The 6,919-nt window shown below is 49.6% G+C and overlaps 1 long non-coding RNA gene across 1 annotated transcript; it reads left to right on the top strand.

Annotated features, from left to right (window-relative positions):
• Positions 1-635: 635 nt before the first annotated feature.
• On the top strand, positions 636-5,178 carry LOC127461036 (uncharacterized). The gene is made up of 3 exons (XR_007899955.1): positions 636-795; positions 2,007-2,055; positions 5,036-5,178. It is a non-coding gene; the product is annotated as an uncharacterized LOC127461036 (long non-coding RNA).
• The last annotated feature ends 1,741 nt before the right edge of the window (positions 5,179-6,919 follow it).

The following is a 6,919-nucleotide window of genomic DNA, read 5'->3' on the forward strand; positions in this document are numbered from 1 at the left end:
GGAATCACAGGCACTGCTTGGACCCCAAAGTGGCCACGGGGGGCTGGGAACCCCAAAATGAATTTGGGTCCCATGGGGGAGCTGTGTCCCCCAAGGGGTTGGGGAGCCACAGGCACAGTGTGGACCCCAAAGTGTCTCTGAGTACCACGGGGGGCTGGGAACCCCAACATGGATGAGGGTCCCACAGGGAGGTCTATCCCACAAGGTCTCGGGGAAGCACAGACACAGGTTGGACCTCAGGGTAGGTTTGAGTACCATGGGGGGGATGGGAACCCCAAAACTGATTTGTGCCACACTGGGAGCCTGCGTTCTGCAAGGGGTTGGGAAGCCACAGGCACAGCTTGAAGCCCAAAATGAATTTAAGTATCACAGGGGCTGGGGACCCCGAAGCGGATGTGGACCCCAAAAGGAAACCTACTTCAAGGGGTTCAGAGCTCCAAAAGAGTTGGAGACTCAGGCAAAGCTTGGACCCCAAAGCACATTTGTGCACCACAGGGGTCTGGGGACCTTAAAGCGAGAGGGTGTTGGGTGCTTCAAGGAGTTCAGAGCCCACAAGGGTTTGGGAAGACCCCAAAACAAATTTGGGCACCTTGGGGTCTTTGGGCTATCACAAGGGGTTGGCACCTGCAGGCAAAGGTTGGACACCAAAACAGATTTAGGCACCACAGTGGTCTGGGGACCCGCATGCAGGGTTGGCTTCTGAAAAGGATTTAGACTCTGCCAAGGGACTCACAGGCACAACTTGGACCCCAGAGCACATGTAAATACCACAGATGGCTTGGGACCCTGAAGCAGGTGAGGACCCCAAAAGGGGATTGGGCACTTAAAGGGGTTTGGAGACCAGGAAGGGTTGGGGGCCCACAGGCAAAACTTGGGCCGTGAAATACATTTGGGTCCCGTGGGGAGTTTGGACCGTATGAAGTTTTGGGGACCCACAACAAAGTTGGATCCTAAATGGATTTGTGTCCTACAGGGAACTTGGGACCCAGAAATCCTCTGTAAAGGTTTTGGACCCCAAAATGCGTTTGGGTCTCACAGGGACTGACAAGTGATTTGGGAGCCACAGGCACAGCTTGGATCCCAAGGTGGATTTGAGTCCCACTGTGGTTTTGGCACAGCTCAGCTTGGCTCCTGAAAGGGATTTGGACCCTGCAAGGAGTTTGTTTCCCCACGAGGAGTTGGAGACCCACAGGCACAGCTCAGGTCTCAAGATGGAGTGGGGCACCACAGGGGCTTTGAACCCCTCAGGGGCTTTGATCCCCACAGGGGTTTGGGACCCACAAGCAAGAATTACCTCCCAAAAGTTTTTTGGCCCCATGAGGTGGTTAGGATCCAGAAGCAAGTTTTCTCCCTCAAAGGGGTTTCTGGACACCGAGGGAATTTGACACCTACACGAAAGCTTGGGACCCAAAACAGACTTGGATCACACAGCAGTTCTGGGCCACACAAGCAAGACTTGGACCACAAAAACGGTTTCAGTCCCCTGAGAAGTTGGGGCACACAAGCAAAGTTTGGATTCCAAAAGGGGTTTTCCCCCCACCCCCTTGCATATCTGCAAGATCTGGCCCCCAAAGAGCATTTTGTATCCACAGGGACTTGATCCCCATACAGGCAAGGATTGATCCCCCAAGGACATGTGAGCCCCTAAAAGGGATCTGGGCCCCATGGGCAAGGGTTGATCACAAAAATGGGTTTAGACCCCACAAGTAAGAACTGTTCCCCACAAAGAATTGGATCCCAAGAAGGGACTTGGGCCCTATATGTGAGGCTTGGCCCCCAGGGGGATTTATCGTGAAGGTGAGGGAGGATGGATTGAGGTGTGGGGGGATTTCCCCAAGCACATGTATCTCTGTGCTTCATTGTGAGCTCCTTAGCTCCAAAATGCTTCCCACACAGTTCTGCAAGCTAGAGTGCTGGTACCTCTTTCCAGGAATATTATTTTACTTGTAAACCTCTTAGGATGCCTTTTATGGGGTTTTTATTATTTATTTTTTTTTTTAACATAGGTGTCTTGTTTGGAAGGTGCCCAGTCTGACCATGAAGAGGGGAAAAGAGGTGAGAGCCTGAATGTGTGGCTCAGCTCTTTCAGAGTAGACTGCTGTGAAAGTCTCAACCTTAGTCCTCTGACCAGTGAAAGCTTTTAAACTCTGGGGCTAAAATGTTGGGGAGGAAATAATCTGATGGTGAAAAATATCCTCTCTAGTCCCAAAACCTCAACCAGTTTATGCCCCCCTGGTGCCTGCAGGATTTTTCTCCTGGTCTTGCCATGGTGCGTGCCAGTGATTCCCACAGACAGGGTAGCCCCACGAATTGCCCTAAGAGCTGCAAAGAGCAAGGGTGAGAACCAAGGAGAACTGAGAACATCCTCAAGCCAATTTTTCTGCTGTACTTGATTGGTGCTTCTCCTCTCCAGGTGCTTCACCCCACTACCTGGCTCACCCCGTGTCACTCTCTCGAGCCCATAAAACAACAGCCACAGCTCCCAGTGGTACAGAGCCACAGAGGGATGAGCTGAGATTTTGCTTCAAATATGCAAATGTCATAGAGGCAATCTGTAATTCTAGATGGTGCCCTGATGACGGTGGGTCCTATCTTTGGGGCAGGAGGGCCTTCCTGAATATACCAGTGCACAGCACTCGATCGCCAAAGGAGCGGTTTTCCTGAGGTTTCATTTACCATGTTTGGACATGGCTGTGATTAATATTTCCTAACAGGAAGATGTCATGCACCCAGGCTTTCCTCTTCAGGGTTTGGGCTGAGGGTGACCAAGTTCAGGTTGTACACTGGCTCCTCACTTCCTCCACCTCACAGGCTACATCCCGCCGGCCCGGCAGCCGCCCATTGCCAAGCCCAAAACGGGTCCTGGCGCCAGGGAGGTCTCACTACACAGCCTCTGGGGACCTGGAGAGCTTCGGTATGACCAGACCAGGACATAATATCACCTGTCTCTACACTGTATCCGTGCGATGAAGGGGGAGTCATTGGCCACCATCCCTGGGCTGAGCTTTGTGTGAAACCCAGGGTATATGAGAAAGGGAAAAAAGCCAGAAAGGCTGCCAGCAACCTCCAGATTACAAATTTTCTCTCTTGCTTCTATTACTTTTAAAGAAAGTAAAGCCACTATGAGATAGAGTCCCACACAGGGCAGAAATTATTTAGCGATTCAGTCAGGCAGTGAGCAATTCTGACTCAAAACTGCCCGTAGTTGTGTGTGTGAAAGAAAAGGGGGAACCAAAACAAAACTTGTTTTTGAAGCAGCAATATTTTTTGTTTTAATATCAACCTAAAAGCTCTACTACATCAATAAGTAGAAGCTTACACACAAGCATAAATAACCCCCAACCAATATAAGACGTTTTCCTGTGTAGGTTAAAAGAAATATCTGTTTGACTCAACACGTGTTTTGTTGTTGCATCTCTGAGCCTCGTTCCTCCAACAACTTAATTCATGAAAGAAAGAGCGAGAGAGAAAAAAAAAAAAATCTGTTTCTCTTTAACCTGAGCCAGGTTGGTTTGGTTTTTAACACCTCTGGAGAAGCAGCATCCTTTCCCTGTGAAGCCAGCACAGCTCGCAGCCCCTGTGCCCAGGAAAGCCCTCGCTTCTTTGGCAAAGGCTGCTGGCAGCACCGGCCTGGAGCTGGTTTCCCTGGCTGGGTGCCACGTGAGCGCTGCTCCGGCGGGAGGAAATTCCCTGCTGACCGGCCGTGGCAGGGATAAGTGTCCTGGCAGGGAGCAGCAGCAGCAGAGCAAGCGCAGGGAGCAGGGAGCCCAGCGGGAAAGGACCGGGGAGGATTCTGTGTGACACACGAGAGGCGAGATAAGAGGTGTGAGCTGGACAAGCTCGGGATGTCAAGCTCCTCGCTGCCAGTTTTGTGCTTGCCCTGCAGCTGGAGAAGCTCTTTCCCTGGGGTTAAAAGCCTCTTGGTGTTTAGGGATGGATAAATCGGGAATATCTGGGCTTGGAGAAATGAATTTTTTCCCTGGTTTTATGTGACATCCTGACTGTGGTTCTGAAAGGGTTTATCAGCTGTATCTGACTGTGGTTGTGTTGCTGGGTACTGTAACAACCCATCTGAGAGTGATGGCACAGGGACATGGGAAAAGAAACCACGGCTGAACCAACGCCCACTTGGGCAATCACATGTCCAGCATCACTCCTGGTGTCCCCGACTCGCCCCCTGGCCCCGACTCCTCCTGTTCACAGTCAGATAAAGTGAACACTTTGCTGTTGTAATGTGTTGTGCAATCACAGCGAACTGCTGTGGCCACTTGTGGGCTGCCTGACCTGGTGCCAGGGCTCCTTCCCACCCAACACATCCGAATCACGCGTTGAACAAGGGCATTGAGCTGGTTTGAGGTTTTTTCTTCCTCTGAAAGACAGACACAAAATTGGCAAATCAAAGACTTAGTTTCAGCCACGCTCTGGGCTACTCACGCTGGGAACCATCAGAAGGACACAGCTGTGCTGGGACAGCCTTGGGGGTGTGAGTCTGGCCATGCAGATGCGATGAAGATGTCCTGTGGTTAGCTCATTGATTTTATACCACCACAACTCTACCAGCTCCTGCTTTGAGCTGATGTTGGAAGATAGTCACATCTATAGCATTTAAAGCCCTGTGCTGTTATATACTGGCTGAATTATTTATGTATTTACTGGAATGTACTTTCTTCACTGTGCTGTCAGTCCTTGATAGAGACAGGGACAGAGTAATTCAGTGCTCTCCTACATGTACAGGCACCCTGTATGCTTGAGAGAGAGGGAGAATATGACCTGTTTGCCGGTGAGTGCTGGTATAATTGCTAGATTCCCAACAAACACACAAAAATCATCACCCTGAGTGAATAAGTGTTAATTTAAAGTGCAGGCATGAAATGGGAATTGTGGAAGCTCCGTGTACCTCCAGCCACACGTTAGCGATGGTTAGCGGCAAGGAAAATAAGGATGACAAAGCCCCGCGCTATCCAGACAGCTGGATTCGAGTGGGGCACCTGTGTCCTCAATTAACCCAACTACCGGTTAACTTCTGTGTCAACAGAGACCCTCGCACCAGGATTTGGAGGTGGGAAGTACAGGAGTGCTGCGTTTTTCGCTCCTTGACATTTCGTGAGCCGTCTGTTTCAGCGCTGAAACGTCTCAAGTGATGGGACCGTTGCAATTTCTCTTTCAAGGGTATCGCTCTCACACAATAATTAAATCTCTGGCTTTCAAGCATAATTGCCAATGACAGAGCCTCCGAAATTGCTTTTTTATGCTCGACTGTTCTGTCTCCTGGCAGAAAGGGCTTCTGCAAAAAATAAAGAAGCCGGGAAAGAGTCGTGAGTGGGTGCAAAGGCAAGGGGAAGCAATACAAACTCCATCCTTTTCCCCCCAGTAGAGGGACAACAACTGTACTAAACACTGAGGTGGCCCAAAACACATCATAGTCCTGGATGCCTAACAGGCCCTGAAGGAAATGGTAGCTCACAGTACAGCTCCATCATTACCAGGCTTGCTGGAAAACTGTAATTTTTCATCACTAGGACCTGTCTCCTGCTCCAGGTTGGTAATTGGTGGTGTTGGCAGTGAGCCAGGCAGCACTCACAGCTCTGTCTTGAGAGGACAAAAACCCCTATTACTTTATGCTCTCTAATTCTCCCAAGGTGTGCTGCTGTCTATCAATGGAGTCGCCATGAGGTAATAGAAATTACAAACCTCCCCAGACTTATTTGTCTGAAAGCATTTCTTGTAAAAATAATTATATGAGCCTCCGGAACGGTGGTTCATGAGAATGGCAGAAGAGAAAGTTTGCAAATTAAACTGCAACAAAAGGCTCTTTATCATAAACTATGAGGGAGACTGGGCAAGAGGGTTATTTCACTTCTATTGGGTTGGCTGGTGACAGTGTTTAGAGAGAAAAAGCAGTTTTTGTTGCCTTTTGTTCGTCGCTTTGCAGTGAAGCTGCTCTAGACCTCGAGCTGGGTAGGGAGATGGGTTTGGCCAGACACTACTGGGTGTTCATTCCGTGCAGGCCCCCAACAGCCCCTGCCCTCCTTGCAAGAGGCAATCTAAAGCCTTCGTTGCATCCCACTCTTGACCAGCAAAAACCATCCAGTGAAGATATATTTGCAGTGATGTGACAGACTGGAGCTCTGGAGGAAATACCTGAGCTGCCTGAAAAAGTTACTACCCCCCTGCCTCAGGAAAGGCTGATGAGTTGATTCCAGCATCTCAGCATGATCCCATTTTGATGCAAAGTTGGAGCAAATGGGCTGGACCATGAATGGGAGCATCTGGGACACCAGCACACCTGCCCCTGCCACTTCTGGGATGAAGCTCCAGTGCAGGAGAGGGCTGCAGACTCCTGGAGGGCTGCAGTGGCTCCTTAGGAGTAAAGAGTTTCAGAGAGAAATCAGGATCTAAAGCCAATAAAAATAACATTATGACTAAAGCTCAATTTTCTCCTCTAATGAAGGTTTTCACAAGCCCAGATTATGGGGCAGGGGCATTGCTTCCCCTGAGCAGCCCTTATGATACTTGAGCTGGGCTGAAACAGCAGCAAAATACATGCAAAACTTATATAAATACAAGTAGATGTGTGTGAATCTATTTATATTTAACTTGATTGACTTAATTCACAGCAAATCCCCCAACAAAAAAGTGCTGTTCCCATGTCACCCAAAGCTGAAGCAGCGTTTGGTGGCCACAGCAGCCACAGGTGATGCTTCAGTGCTTTCTTCTCAGTGCCAGAGCTCCAGATGACAGCACTGGTTTAAAAATGGAAGCTACCAAAAGAGCACCAGGTCTGCATTTGTGTGCTTGTTTTATCTGTGAGCTGTCGCTGTCCTTCTGACACTTGCAGGATGCCCAGGGTCACTGAGTTTTAACATCAGATCCTGGCAGCATGAAAAGGGCATGTGTATGGAATTAGGTACGGGGTTAA

Source organism: Manacus candei, unplaced genomic scaffold (assembly GCF_025592945.1).
Source record: "Manacus candei isolate 608988 ecotype Guabito, Panama unplaced genomic scaffold, ASM2559294v1 h1tg000094l, whole genome shotgun sequence".
Lineage (NCBI taxonomy): Eukaryota > Metazoa > Chordata > Aves > Passeriformes > Pipridae > Manacus > Manacus candei.